Raw genomic sequence first — 15,296 nt, 5'->3', positions numbered from 1 at the left:
AAGGCTACCAAGTACATAATCAGTTCATTTATTTACAGAACTCTAGTACGTAACTGGTGAAATGCAGACTCTCTTGCACATATTTTACTAAGCAATGTTTTTCAAAGAGAAAAAAATGAAAATATTAGTGTCCCGATGAGTCATTGTTATATGAACAGATAATATCATACAGTCTGGGCTGACAAGACTGCATACTCTGTTCTTTAGACATCTAAACTACTGTCACTCTAAATGTCCCTACATAAACCACCAAGGGACATAATCAGTGTTACAGGTGGTTATGCCCCATCTGATCCTTTATTGAACCTCGGCTCATAATACCAGCATGTTTACTGGCACACGTGTCTCTTTTAGTTTTTCCTGGCCTCCTGGATGATAAAATGACTATCTTGATAAAGTAGTATGAACAGCTAATTCAGCTGAAATGATTAAATTGGGCAATTGGTGCTTTATCATCATTTCTATTAAAAATAAATGTATTCAATAAAAAGGTAGTTAGCTGCTACACTTAACTACCCTTTAAAATATCTCAAGGAAAATAAGCACCCACCTTTATCCCTGGAAGATATTTCTGCCAATTTTGTCTCATCCATTATGGCGGCAATTGTCTGAAACGCTCAGGGAAATGTGACTGATAGACTCGTGTCAAAATCCAACTGGTTTGGTGCATTTTGAAAAACTTCACTTCCTTAAGATTGTATTGTTATAAGATTTTTAAGACAGAAATGGACTTAATGTCTCAAGGAATGTGCTGTAGCTATATTTAATGATATGGCGTTTCTCCAGAAATTTTTTGGTAATACCCAGATACTGACAAGTGTGAATGCTTTATGTTTGAAGAAATAACACGTCCATTAAGACAAAAAGAGAGAGAGATTTATCACCTTATTTCAAATTAAGAAGGGACAGGTGGCTTGCATTCATTTTGTTTTAGCAAAACTTTAAAATAGGGTGGAGGAGAAAACATATCGTAGTTAGTTTCTCCAAGTACAGACAAAATGAGGGGAATTCAAATATGAAATATGAAGGATAGAAGACATCAGGAGTAGAAATGAGTTTTCTCAAGGAAAGTCTCTGTAGAACTGGACCAATGGTTTGGTTGCTAATATACAGTGACCAGAGTCCTTTCACCAGAGATGAATTAAAAAAATAATTCCTGGGTAGGCTGAGCTGATGAATAGTCTCTTCCTCAAATGTTTCTTGAGCCTTTGGCATCATGATGCTGTCCATTAGTAATTATTGGGAGAAAAATAAGACAAGACTCACATAAGCATGAGAAACTCAGGGCCAGGGCTGAGCTTAGGTCCCGAGGCAGCGATCGGATATTCCGAGGGGCAGACAGCACAACCCTCTGTTTTGCTAGACGAGTTCCTAGTTCTTAGGATGGAAACATGTTGATCTAGATTTGGGGTTTTCCATAAAAGGCACCGCCATCCCCAGGTACTTTACTCTCTCTACAAGTAAGAAAATAACTAAGATTGTTTAGTTTGTGTGTGTGTGTGTGTGTGTGTGTGTGTGTGTGTGTGTGTGTGTGTGTGTGTTTAAAAGCACTTACTTATATATTTGTTTATTTCTGGTGTTCTTTGCTGGGACTATTGGAACAAAATTATCCCCACCTGCATTCCTGGTCACCTAAATAATTTCCATGCTTTCTTCTTCTGTAGCACATTTCATCTTTTTACAAACTACCATTCACACATTTGTGTCAGTGGTTTCTTTCTCTGTCTTTCCTTTCCTCTAAAAAGGAGCATAATGAAAGCAGGGATATCACAAATCCTAGAACAGTCCTGGGAACTGTATGTGTTCAATAAATAGTTATTGAGTGAAAAGATCTCATCTCACAGCCCTTAGTTCACAAGGATAATTTCCATCCTGACTTCCTTGCTCTAAAACCTGAGAGTTTTCAGTGTTTCAGGGTTTAAGCTTCTTAGACCAATTTGCAATAAACGAGCTTCAAAGGAAAAGAATCAGCTTCTACATAAATGCTCTCACTTTCCCACTTTAAGTGTTTGTAGTTGTGTATTTCTAATAGACTGAGTGCCCACTCTGCCAGGGGTTTCAAATACGAAGCTCTGTGAAAACCCTGAAGACTTTTTGGGAGAACCAGTGTTAAGGTAGTATTTTCAGTACAGGCCAGAGGAGGGCTCACAGGGAAGCAGGAGACGCATTCACTTTGCATGAATACCAGGTCCTTTGCCAGGGATTGCTATGCAAATCCTGGCCTAAGCAAAGACTGTTATCCTCACACTCTCTTACGGAGGCTGTGACTGCAATTCCCGTTCATGGAGGAATGGCAGAGGTATCGCTGCCACAGAATTATTATTTTACAACCTACAAAGCCGAAGTTTTAATCTGAGAAAGAATTATAGTAATAACAACAGTATGCATTGATTCAACCATTTTCTTGACTGTAAGAGTGTAGCCATCTGGTTGTTTGTTACAAAAGGTTTAGTGTGTGTGTGTGTGTGTGTGTGTGTGTGTGTGTGTGTGTGTGCTCATCTATAATGCTCATCTGATTGTCATTACAGAGTCAAGTGTAATTTTGTTTCTCAACCCAAAATCAGGATGTAGTGAGTGACCTTACTGGTAATAGGGTGGTAAGGAGCAAATGAGAAATTTCCGTAAAGCTGATAAAACAATCATCTCTCTTTGAATATCCTTATCAGCCTCAGTCATGCAAGAAATGTTGTTAGATGTAAAAAGATAGTAGTTACAAGAGTGAGATATTTTCCAGCTTAGTTTTTCAGCTGATAGGGCTTATCTGTGTTAAGAGAATTCTGAAGTTTTTGGCACTGTATGTCTATTTCTCTTTCACTCATGCAACAGGAGATGCAGTTTACCATTCAGACATTGACAGCACAATTAGCACCGGCCGTGCCAGGCCTCAGAAGACACCCCGTGTAATTGAGGGACTCGGAGTCCACAGGGAAGAGAGCTTAAGTGTTTTCATTTTGGAGGACTTGGGTTAAAATTACAGTGTGACATACACTAAGAGGTATATGAAAATCACATAAAAGGAGAAATTATTTGATCTGGCATTTGGAAAATTATTAAAAAGCAGAGTAACAGCAGGCTATAAAAATGATCTTGTTTGCAGGCAACATTTGTTTTTGTTTCCCCACTGGAGAAGTTTTGGATGTTCAATTATAGGCCTCATTGCTTCAGCATTATTTTCAACTGAAATGTTGGAACTTGGAAAAGCATATCTAATGTGCAAATTAAGTTTATTGCTGTTCATTTACTTGTTTATTCTTTGTGATAGAGTCTTTATTATACCAGAAGAGAGAGTAGCCTCTCCATTTTCTCCAGCAGAAAGAGGGTATACACTAATAAGGTTTCACATTTGCTAAGAGAAATGCCCAGATAGGTAGATAATTGGAAGCTTTGTGTCTTTAAAAGGCAGTTGCAAGGATTTGAGTGTTGAGCCCTGATTTATTGATAAGCCCAGCTTTATCATATTGACCACAAATACAATTTCCCAGAAATGACAACACATGTTGGAATTCACCCGACATCTTGGAATAGTTAAAAACAGCACGACAGAGAAATCTCCCAATACTGCTGATGTTTTCCCCCAAATGTGTAATTCTATACCCCAAGTTTCTGCAAAGAATGATTTAAAACATTTTAATAGAGTGAAGACTTTGATTTAAAAAATTAACAAAAACAATTTTAAGGTGAAAACATGTATAGTGAATTTTTATACTGGCTAAAAATGAAATTTTATTTTCCCCCTCTAATATTGAAAGTAATGCTAAGTGAATTCTTGAGACCTGAATTCCACAATATCGTCAAGTAAAATGTGAAAACAAACAAAAAGCATTCATTTGTGAAACAGAATAATGTCAGTGTTATTTTGGTCTTCATAACAATTTAGTTCATAGTCTTTTAAAAATGTAGCACATGTCAGTCAGATAAAATTTCCAGGGGTGTTAAGTGGCTGTTTTGTGTGTGTGTGTGTGTGTGTGTGTTAAATTATATGTTGTATAACATAAAAGACAGGTATTAATGCATCATAGGTTTGCACCATTTTTTTTTTTTTTTATTGTTCAAGATAGTCTTTCCTGAACAGATCAAACCTATGACTGGCTAAAGTTCCGTTGTGTTTTGTTTATTCTTAATACACAGAGGGGTGCGGAGCTAAGGTTTATTCCATGGGAAGGAGACCAGACACATGCATCTGCACCGCCTCCCAAGTAGTGCAAAGCACGGGCTGGAATCAGATCACTAGCTCTGTTACTGACGAGCACAAGATCGCGGAGTTTGCTCCTTGTTAACTCCTCCCTGAGGTGGTCTTCTTTGTTGTCTCATTATTAACTACCAGTTATTGAGTGTGTCCTCTGTCCCAGGCAGTGTGATGGCTGCTTTCGATGCATCGTCTACTGAACAACACTTCAAAGCAGATAATCACTGTTTCCACTTACACAGTACACTGAGGCACAGATGGCTAAAACTACTTGCTCCAGATCCCGGTGTCAGTATGCGGTAGAACTTTCCTTCTTTTTGACCCTCCAGTACATTTATGTGACAATAACTGCAAGAGACACTTTCACATGACACTGATTAAGTCCAGAGGGATAAAAATATACTTGCAGACATTAGTACCTCCCCGTACATACTTCAGCTTTCATTCCTTAAATAAAGTTTAAAATTTGCTTATACTCTCTTTCCTTCGACGTAAACTTTATATATCATGAAATGCATAAATCTTAAGTTTACATTTGGCACATACGTACACCTGTGTAATGCAAAACCGTCCCAAGATATAAGACATTTCCTTCAGAACTCTCCCTCTGACCCTTCTCAATCCATTTCTGCCCCCATCCCACTCTTACGATTTTTTCCTCCATCCATTTCACACACTTGCAGTCACACAGTACAGACTGCCATCTGTCTTCCATCACTTGGCATAAACCATTAGCTATCCACTTCCTGTTTCTTACTAAAAAAAAACAAAACAAAAATCTAGCCAGCGGTCAGTTCAATCTGTGCAGTAAAAGCTACCTTGAACTGCACGTGCTTTTGTCTTCAGTTTCCCGTCCAAGCTGTACACACGTGTGTGCTGAGGACGTGGTTAGGAGTTGGAAGGTCAGCCCTGTGTCCTGGACTCCATTCTGATGCTCAAAGAAATAGTTAGGCTTCTGTGCTCTCACAGACTGCTCCTAACTGAGCAAAGTGGTCACATAGGCTCCAGGACTAAGTTTTAGGAATAATGTGTGTCATCACTATGGAAAAGACCCTCAGACACAAGCTCCACTTCCAGTATGTGGACCCTCAAGACTCCAAGAAGCAAATTCTTTCAGGCCCCAGAGAGGAATGTAGTTGGGGGCAGTGGAGAATGGGGGTAAAAAAATCACATGACTCAAACTCACCCCAGTTCCCTCTGCTGGCTTCTACTTTCTCATCTTGTCTCCCCTCACCCCCGTAAATGTTCTGAAGAAAACATCCTCTTTCTACCAGTCTCCTACCCGTGGAAATAAACTTCCCTAATTCCCTTCCCCATAAAACTACAGAAGGCTTCACCCCATGTTTTATTACAGCCCAGCATCAAGTTATGGGGAGGGCTGTCTGAGCGAACGCTGCCTGTTTCTGAGCAATAGAATCATGAAGCCCCAGGTCGTCATGGCCGACTGTGCATTACCAGCTCTGAACGAGAGCAGCTGGCACGTAGACGCCATTGAGCAGATCCCACAGTGTGAGCTCTTTTAAATAGATCGCAGGCCCTGCTTTACGGTTTGTTAATAGAGAAGCTCTGGGTTTACTCCACATGGTTACTAGCTGGGACCTTCTAGTGTTTCCTTGCATGATACTTAGACATGTTTTCTCATTTAGACAACTCCAATTTTAGACAGTTGCTCTCTTTAGACTGGTTCTTCCTTTGTTTCCTTTACCCTGGGGTTTTGGGTACTGTTTTAAGATTTGTTCTAAGTCATTTAATTATTGAAGTGGAAGATGAATGGGTAATGGCACATGCAGCTGGACTGGGAGGTACTGGCGATAATTACTTTGTGCGGTGACGTTCGTATACTCAGACTGTGGGGGAATATGTACCAAGAGCCGTGCAGAGATTTTAATCTGTCACACATGTGTCTGAGCAGATAATCTTGCACTTGGCTAAGGGGACATAAAACATCCCAGTCTTATACAACTATGTGTACGGAGAGGACGAGAATATTACATAAAATCTAGCGATTCCTCCATTGCTGGCTTGCTTGAGGGAGAGAATCCGACACCATTGCACCGATTGTCTTGGCTGTCTTCTCTACGCAAGGGTTCTTTCAGAGTTATCAGCTTTGATTTTCCTGTGTCTGCTTTCCCCAGAGTTAGTCATTTTCTTGTTTGGTTTGTTTGCTTAGTTTCCTGTGGCCTTGACATTAATTCAGGCCTCAATTTTGTCTCAGTTGCCTCCCCTCAACATAAGCCTGCCTTCATGGGTGGAACCCCATGACCTAAACGCTGTGCGTTTCTCTGTCTGAGACACGCACGCATTTTGGTAGAATGCACCTTCCATTGGAGTTTTGAGAAAGAATTCAAAAGAGATGCAAGTTTTTTTTTAAAGATCTTTTACGTTTGAAATATCTTCTACGCTTATATTCGATTAATGATTTAGTTTAAAATAGAAGTCTACATTGGCAATCATTATTCCTCAGAAATTTGGAGATGCAACTCTACTCTGAGAGCGGAAACCATTTTGAGTCCTGATCTGCTGTTTGTGACATCTTGCCTCTCTCTCTCTACAAGTCCTTTTTACTAGTGTCCCGCTAGTACATGCTGATGTGCAAGTCTGTTTTCAGCCTTTAGACGGAGTATTTGCTGCATTTTATCATTCTGGGGACTCATCCTTCCTCGTCCTGGAAGACTTTTCTGAACCATTTAACAATTTACTTTATTTCCTCTTCTGATATATTATTATTTAAAAGTGAGATTTCCTAAACTGCTACTTTAGTCTATTTCTATCCGTCTGTCTGTAGGTATGTATATATGAGCCTATCTACTTGTGCGTGGTTTATTATGTTTTATATGTTTAGATATAGTTTATGTATATGTATATATGTTATAGATAGATGATAGCTAGATAGATGATAGATAATGTGTTTATTTCTCTCTCCTGGAATCCATTTTATAGCTTTTCTGCTCTACTTTCTGGGAGATTTTCTCAACTTTCAGACATTCTGTTTAATTTCTGTTTTTGCTATTTTTAAAAATGTTAAGTGTCCTTTTATTTTCTCACTGTCCCTTTCTATAATAATTTACTCTTATTTTTCTCTCTGAAAATATTGCTGACAGTTTTTATTTTACCTTTTATTTTTCCTGCATTGTCTCTTCTTTTTTGTCTTAATACCTGTTTTTTAGTAAAAGATGTACAAAGATATTTCATGAATCTTAGTTTTTTGCTCCTATTTAAGGGTGGGGTGCCAAAATCTTATGGAAAGCTCTGATCAAGTGTGGGTGGCTTATTGAATTATTGGACTTCACACTAAGATGACCCAGGGGCTTGGATATTTCCTTGGGAAACTCTTAAGGACGTTGTATTTAGATCTTTTCTCTTAGACTCATCAAATCCCTGGGATAACTGCCCCTCATCCCCCAAACCTGGTTTCCCGCCTGGAGAGCAAAGGCCCAGCAGCCAGCGCCCTCCATGCCTTGAGGTTACAAGACATGGATCTCTATTGCTGTCCAAAGTCATACTGATCTTTCTCCAACTGACATCAATTATCATACTGTTCAAGCTATTATCAATATCTTCTACTGATAAATAGCCTAAACTTTCCAACGGTACGCACAGTCTGTTCTTGAATGTTAATAATGTTGGAGAAACTCTGTCCTGACGAGCGGAAGTAGCTCCACACTCGAGTGAAAGCAGCCTCACACCACTCCACTGTCACCCGTGAGTACTTGAAGGTAGTTTTATAATTTTAAATAAAAATAGAAGTTTGAAGGAAGGAATTATGAGAATAACCAAGGTGTTTACAACACAAGGGACAATTTTTCTGGAGGAAAAAAAAACCCACAAAAAACAGATGGGTGAGCCCAACACTTCCCAGTGTTCTTCTCCTCCAGAAACTTACCAGTTCCTGAGCTGTATCAATAAGAAACACAAGAAACCAAACAGAAAGCAGAAAGTTGGTTGTCTCACAGTGCAAGGAAGAGGAACATTTGGGCTCCTAATAAGCCATATAGAATGAGGCCTGCTGAAGAACTCAACCTTGAATTAAGACACCTGAAGGACTATGTCCTAATAATAAAAACAGAACAAAATTGGCCAGTACTTAAAATGACTGAGATTCAGACTGAATTTATATCAGTTCCTAAGTAGATTTGGTTATTTTTCAACTGCCTCTTTGAAAAAGTAAGTCTACCTGGGGAAAATATAACAAAGTAAAAACATTTATATTCTAATCCACAGGGTGTGGCATTCAACAAAATGTTAGCAGAGGCAGCTGGAGCCAGGACCGATGACCAGACCCAGAGAAAAATCAGGCAATAGTAGCTCACAGTTGATAGGAATATGGAAGTTATTAAACAAGGGTTTTAAAATATTTGTGATTGATATGTTCCAAAAATAGATGACAAGATGAAGAATTTAAGAAGAAAAATGCTATATATTAAAAGTCAATTGGAAGTCCTAGAACTGCAAAACACAAAAGGTAAAATTAAGAACAAAGTAGATTGATTTAATACCAGATTAGGTAGCAGAGAAGAGGATCACTAAAGGGGAGGATGTGTGAGTAGAAAATATCCCGACTGCAACATGGAGAGAAAAATACAATGGCAAAGACATAAAGGAACATACGGAATATGTGAGAGGTTCTCACATATGTAAAAATGTAGTTCCTCAAAGTCTGGAGAGGCGAGAACGAAAATGAGACATGAGCAATATTTATAGAAATATTTGCCATAGATTTAAACAAATGAAAGTAGGCCTCATATTCAGGAAATGGTCTGAGCCCCAATTTTGGTAACTACAAAGAAAAGTTTAAGTAAGCACATAGTAGTGAAACCAAAGGAAAGAAAAATCATCCTGATTAAAAAAAGATACATTATCTTCAAAAGAACAAGACTGGCAGTTACTATAGCAACAGAAACGAGGGAATCCAGAAGACAATGCAATGGCCTTTTCAAAAGTCTGAAAAATAATGCCAGTAACAATTCTATTCCCAGCAGAAATGTCCTCCCAAATGAGGACAAAACAATGATGCTTTTACACAGTCTGTCACTTTTAAATCTGCACTATATGCTAATGAAGTTATACATGTAGGAGGAATACGATCCCAGAATTAAGTATGTAAATGGGAGAAAAAATTAAGAGCAAGGAGAAGGGTTAATATGCTAATAGGTAGGATAATTTGAAATTCTGAGGAATTAGGAAGAAGACCAAATTTTAAAAAGTGTTTGTTTCTAGTCTTCACAAGTTGTCTAGTGAGAGAAAATATCACAGAATTTTGTCACCTGTTTCAAGTGCTATTTATACACTAGTTTCCTTTATGTTGGTATCAAAGCAACATTTCCTATAATGGCAGAGAAAGACGAAGGCAGAATCACATGTTTGTAAAGAGGGAGAAAACTTCGGTAATTTTTCATATACATTTCTCCATCTTTGGAGACGAGCTGATAACTTCGGAAACAGCAGTAATTATTCTGAACAGTTACACTGGAAAATTGTCACTCACAGATGGAGGTTTCAACTGAGTTGAAGGTACAAAAGAAAGAAACAAAGAAAAAGTGACCCAAAATATCACTTTCTGGATGGTCAGGACAGACCAATTATATATTTGATTGCCATCCCCGTCTTCTAAAAATATTGTTAGGGATTATGGTGTATAATAATGTGGTTGGCCATTAACACAGGAACAATCCCACTTGTGTTTAAAGAAATCATGCTAAACAATTTTGACAAAAGTTTTGAAATAATTAGTTTTCATATCTCCTGAGGTGCTCATAACAAAAGATGTGTTCTGGAAGCATCATACACTATTAATGATGTGAATTTGAGGAAAGCTATTCATTAGAAGCAGCATATATTTTATTAAACCTTTCCTTATACTTCTTAAGAATAGGATTGTTAGATCGAGCTATTTTCATAAGACTTTTTTCTCACTGAAATAGATTTAACTTGATAAATATTAAAATTCTGTAATTTTATGAATTCTTCATGAACGTCATTTATATTTAGGCTATCTTCTAAAAGTGATCAGTCTTCATCATTTTAGAAGCTAATGGGAAAGGTACCCCCCTGTTCTATTTATAAACAGTCACTCCCTCCCATACTTTTGCTTCTGTATCTCTTTTATTATTATTGAAAATTATAAACACAGAAACATAGAGAAAATACTGTAAGGAACTCTCATGTAGGGTTGATAATCATGAACTTATATCGAACTTTGTCTCATCTGTATCCATGCCTACTTCCCCAAAGTAGGGAAACCAGTTTTCTTATCTTAAAAAAAATTACAACCCTAAATTATTTAGAGTTCATATTTAGGTGATTGTCTCATAAACGTATATTTGTACATGTATGCTAAAAATCGTACACACACATATACATATGTAGGTGTGTGTGTGTGTGTGTGTGTGTGTGTGTGTGAATCCTTTTCAACCATGAAAGTAATTTTTACAAACTTTGTTTCTCAGAATTCCTTGTATCTCAAGATGGCTTAAAAATGTTCCAAAATCTGGTAAGTGTAGGAAAACTAGAATTAAATAAACTTCATTTTTTAATTCAGAATTCTCAGAGCTTTTAACATGCTAAACTGTAAACTGTACTATGAAACTCTAAAAGTCAGTATGGTATGAGGAATTAATTACAGTTACCCTTGGAAGTCCATCTTTATTTTGTGAAACTTTACTAACCAATAACATTCTACCAGATATGACTTTTTCCTGGATCCAAAGCATTAGATTTTCTGACAATATATTTTATATAGCTTGGATTTTCCCTAAATAGAAATTTCAGGTTCAGATTTCAAAGCTTGAGGCAATATTTCTCAAAGCAGGGTACCTGTCTGACTACATCAAAATCAACGGGAGAAGCAATCTGTTAAAAAAAAAAAAATCCTTATTCCAGCCGCTGTCCCACCCAGATCTACTGAGTCAGTCTTTCTGGGGGGAGATAAAGAATTCGCATTTTCAATATGTTCTCCAGAAAATTCCTATGCATGCTAAAAATCTTAACGTACTGGAGTAGAATTTCTACAAATACTTAAGGAATATGCAGGAAAAATAAAATTGTATGAAATGCAAAGGAATAACTATCCCTCTGTTTTGTTTCGAGAGAAAAAAGCTTAAAGACTTTTTAAGTTTCACCAACATTGGAGTCCAGCATAGTCGATGTCCCTCCTTTTGAAATTGTTATAATGCAGGCCCGAATGCTGTCACTCATCCATACGTACCCAGGAGTGCCTCAGTGTTGATAATGACTTCGTGTTAGTGTACACACCTCCTCCGAAAATGGTACACTGCATGTGTGTACACGCCCCTCCGCTCCCCGGGAGTGATGTGAATGGCTTACGGAAATCTGTGTGAGATTAGGGTTTCTTAGGAACTTAAAGGGTATGTATGCCCAGGAGGGATCTGAATTTGTGAACAGCACCAAAAATTGCATTGGTATGGGCTGTTGGAGGAACACGCCCACTCTGCTAGGGTGACTGTCGTGGGGCGCTCACCTGGAGCTGTGCGTGGCTGCACAAGTCAGCGCCTTAGGGTAGCAATCAGCAGTGTGTGGTGGCTGGAGAGCCATCTGCAGAGGACTGGGACAGTTTTGCACGTGGTGAGGGGAAAGGAAACAGTGGTTAAAGCGGTCTCTCCATGCTCCCCTCACGGCAGGGGGTACTCAGAGGGGAGCTGCTCTCAGACGATCACGTGTCTCCTTTTGTTGGATGATAAGTTTGCCCACATAGAAGCTACTTTTTAAATATAATCCATTTTTCTTACCCTACAGATACTGGTATGTGTTCATACCATTCTGTTTCATGCTTCCAATACTTCCCGTCCCCCTCCCTTTTTTCCCCTAAAAGAGCACATTTTGTTACATGGCATCCAGGGCTGGCATCCTTGGTGTGTCCCCAAGTCACACAGGACCCGTGCCAAGAAATGTCCCATATTTGCTCTAACACTCTGCGGTAGCTGCCTTGAAATTCTGTCATTTTGTCTCTGACCTTGTGCCCTGTGACTGAAGCCTAATGGCAAGGTGGGCCTTGCACCTGAACAGGGGACCCAAGCTGGTGGCAACACGCACACCAGCACGTGTTTATGGTTCCACGGGGGCAGTCCACGTACACGTCGGGGGCGGGGGTTCAAGCATCACAGTCCTACCTGTGCACCCACGTTCCTGATGACCCTCAGGAGCCTGGGGACCCAGGGCGGTGCTGGTGGTGGGCGGGCACACCTGGGCCTGAGCTCGTGCTGTGGATGGATGGGGGCAGCCGCCACAGACACTTTGGTGCATGGCAGCAAGGGCTTCCGGAGAACAAGGGACTCAAAACGCAGCCAGTGCCAGGACCCAGTGTGACAGGTCTGCCTGCCCGTCTGTCCCAAATGCCTGTCCTGGGCACCAGGACAGGAACTGTCAGTGCATGGGCAGTAAATGTTGTCAGGAAAGCATTAAAAGTAAAAGCAAACACATGGACATCACAACAAAGCGTATCACAGATTTATTCAAATTCTTCAAAAAGATTAGAACACGTGGTTTTGAAAATTTGTACAACGTTGCAAAGCTAATATCCACAGGCATAGAAATAGAAATTAAATTTAAAGATTATTCCACTCAATGGAAAAGAACACTAACTTTAAAGGAAGCTCCAATTATCATTTCCTGTCATTGAAGATATGGCAACAGATTTCATAAATGGGCATTTGGGATTATACACAAATTATGAGGCCACTTTAAGTTTCTTGTACAGCCTCAGTGGGTTACAGGAAAGGTCAGAAAAACATTAAATTCCATTGCTTAAATTTACATTTAAAATTAAATTCAGTCTTACAGAAAACGTAGTTGTATTAAGAATTAAATCTTTTTGGAAAAAGTCATTCCATGGGAATCACCTGTTCTAGATGTTCTAAAATTAATATTTCAAAAGAATTTATGAGAAATCTATCCCATTGTTGCAACTTGTAAAATACTCTTAACAGTTCCCTAACAGTCGCACTGGCAAGAAAATCCTTTAAAAATAAAAAATTTATCAAAAAGTATTTGTGGTTTTGTGTTTGCCATGACTGACTGATGTCAATCATATCGTTTGAAAATGAAGTTTTTAAACATAAATTCCAAGGATCTAATAAATTTGCAGAAAAGAGAAAAGTTTTATGATCAATCAAGATACACCTTTAATAAAGTATTATTATTACATTATTATTGTTGTTGTTGTTTTCAAACACTTGAAAACTAACCACATGAAAAAAGGATTTGACGTAAAGAATCAGGGAAGGAGAAGCTACTGAAACCACTGGAACTTACAGAAAGAAGTTTCAAAGAAGAACATTCAGCATTATCTAAACAGGGTAGTGCTTCTCAGACATTAGTATGTATTACAATCACCTGTAGAGCTTGTTGAAACACAACTCGACCCCATAAGCATTATTTTTTAATGTGTTACATTAAATTGACCCCAAAAATATGTTTTTTGCAATTTTTTAAGTTTATGCTGTCACCCTATTAGATGAGTAATACAATATTTTTTAAAGCAAAATGCTTTATAATTGGTACCTTTAATAGAACTTTCCCCCCATGTTTTGAACAAGACAGCCCACATTTTCATTTCACACTGCGACCTGCACATTGTGTAACTGGCCCTAAGGACATCTGGGGCTCACCTGTGACTGACAACCAGGCTTTGTACTCACTCCTGAATTACTCTCGTCTAATATTAGGCTTGGCAGCAAGATGGCTGCCCTATCAGCCATGTTTCCTCTCGACTCAGATCCTAAGTAAATGTCCCTGCCCCCATAGGAATTAGTTACTCCCCCTATTATCTCCCCCTAGCTAATGCCTATGTGCCTTTTTCTCTCAGCTAAAACAACTCTTTCTCAATAAACTGACCCCTCAGAACTCATCATTTTAGCAGAATCATTTACTTGTAACGTATGTCGACTTATCACACTTACAACCATATATTGATTAATATGATTTGATGAATGCCAGTCTCCCTCTTTAGACTTAAATCTCTGAGAAGGCAGGCACCATGTCATTTGTATCTGGTGCTCTTTTTAACCTTCTCCTTCTATTGTATTTCTAGTACTTAGCAGACAGCTGAAATTTGGTAGGTACTCAATAAATATTTGTTGTTAAATGATTTAACTAGTGAGAGCCTGTAAACTTTGTAAGTTATGATGCAAATGTTTCTGCTTCATGAACTTTTAGTAATTATGACTGTATTACCAATAAGCTATGTATAGAGTGAAGGATTTGTCTAATTTTGCCACTTTGTGGTGCCGTAAATGGAAGGGGTGGCTGTCATTTTTAATGTTTGAAAATTACCTTAATTGCATGATCTGAAACTTTAAATCAGAGTAGTTTTGCTCTCCCAACACATCCAATTAGCAAACTCATCCTCCTATAAGTGTAAACAAGAGATTAATGATATATTTTTTTCAGAGAAACTACAAGAAGAAAAATATTCTCTACTCCTAAAAAGTAATCTTGAAACCCTTGTTATTGTTTATTCTTACTTCAGGAAGAGATGTGAAGAAGGCCTGGGATTAAGAATGGCCTTAGTTCACACTCCTCAGAAATAGAATAAAATGTGTATGCATCTATCATAATACATGAAAGAGTATTTTTTAATGTAAACACATACAGATATATGTTGTTAAATCTTATCCATTATACTCAGAAATATAGTATGTGCTTTTATATTTTCATGACTCTAATCAGTATGTAATTTGAAACCCAAGATTATCACTTCCACTTTCCACTCTCAAATCTTTACTAAGGAAACGACTGGAATTTTTTAAATGTTCACATACGTAAACAGTTTAGTGATGAAGTACAATGGCACATTAATCCATCGGGACAAACAAATTCACCCTCGGTGCCAGTTTGGTTTCTGGAGCCACATAAAGAAGCCAGAAGAAATTGAATCTGCTAGTCCATCTCCTAGAGGGTTAAACTTTATCTTATGAATGGTCCTTAAGGAAAGATATCCTGGGTCCTCATTTCACTGTTCTGAAACTGTTCTTCATGTACAATATTATTTCACTGTAATTTGCCCAAACGTCTAGGTCTTCAATGGAAATCTCTTAAAACATACTTATTTTGGTAAGATAGTGCATATGTAAATCCAAACGCATGTCCAGAGCTT

The 15,296-nt window shown here is 38.3% G+C and overlaps 1 protein-coding gene across 1 annotated transcript in view; it reads left to right on the top strand.

The window, feature by feature from the left end:
* The window catches only part of CNTN6 (contactin 6), a 245,443-nt gene that overhangs the window by 210,005 nt on the left and 20,142 nt on the right, over positions 1–15,296 (top strand). The window lies entirely within an intron of this gene.

Source organism: Rhinolophus hipposideros (genome assembly GCF_964194185.1).
Source record: "Rhinolophus hipposideros genome assembly, chromosome: 14".
Lineage (NCBI taxonomy): Eukaryota > Metazoa > Chordata > Mammalia > Chiroptera > Rhinolophidae > Rhinolophus > Rhinolophus hipposideros.
Note: the sequence above shows the minus strand (reverse complement) of the source record. Positions and strands in the feature narration are given on the sequence as shown.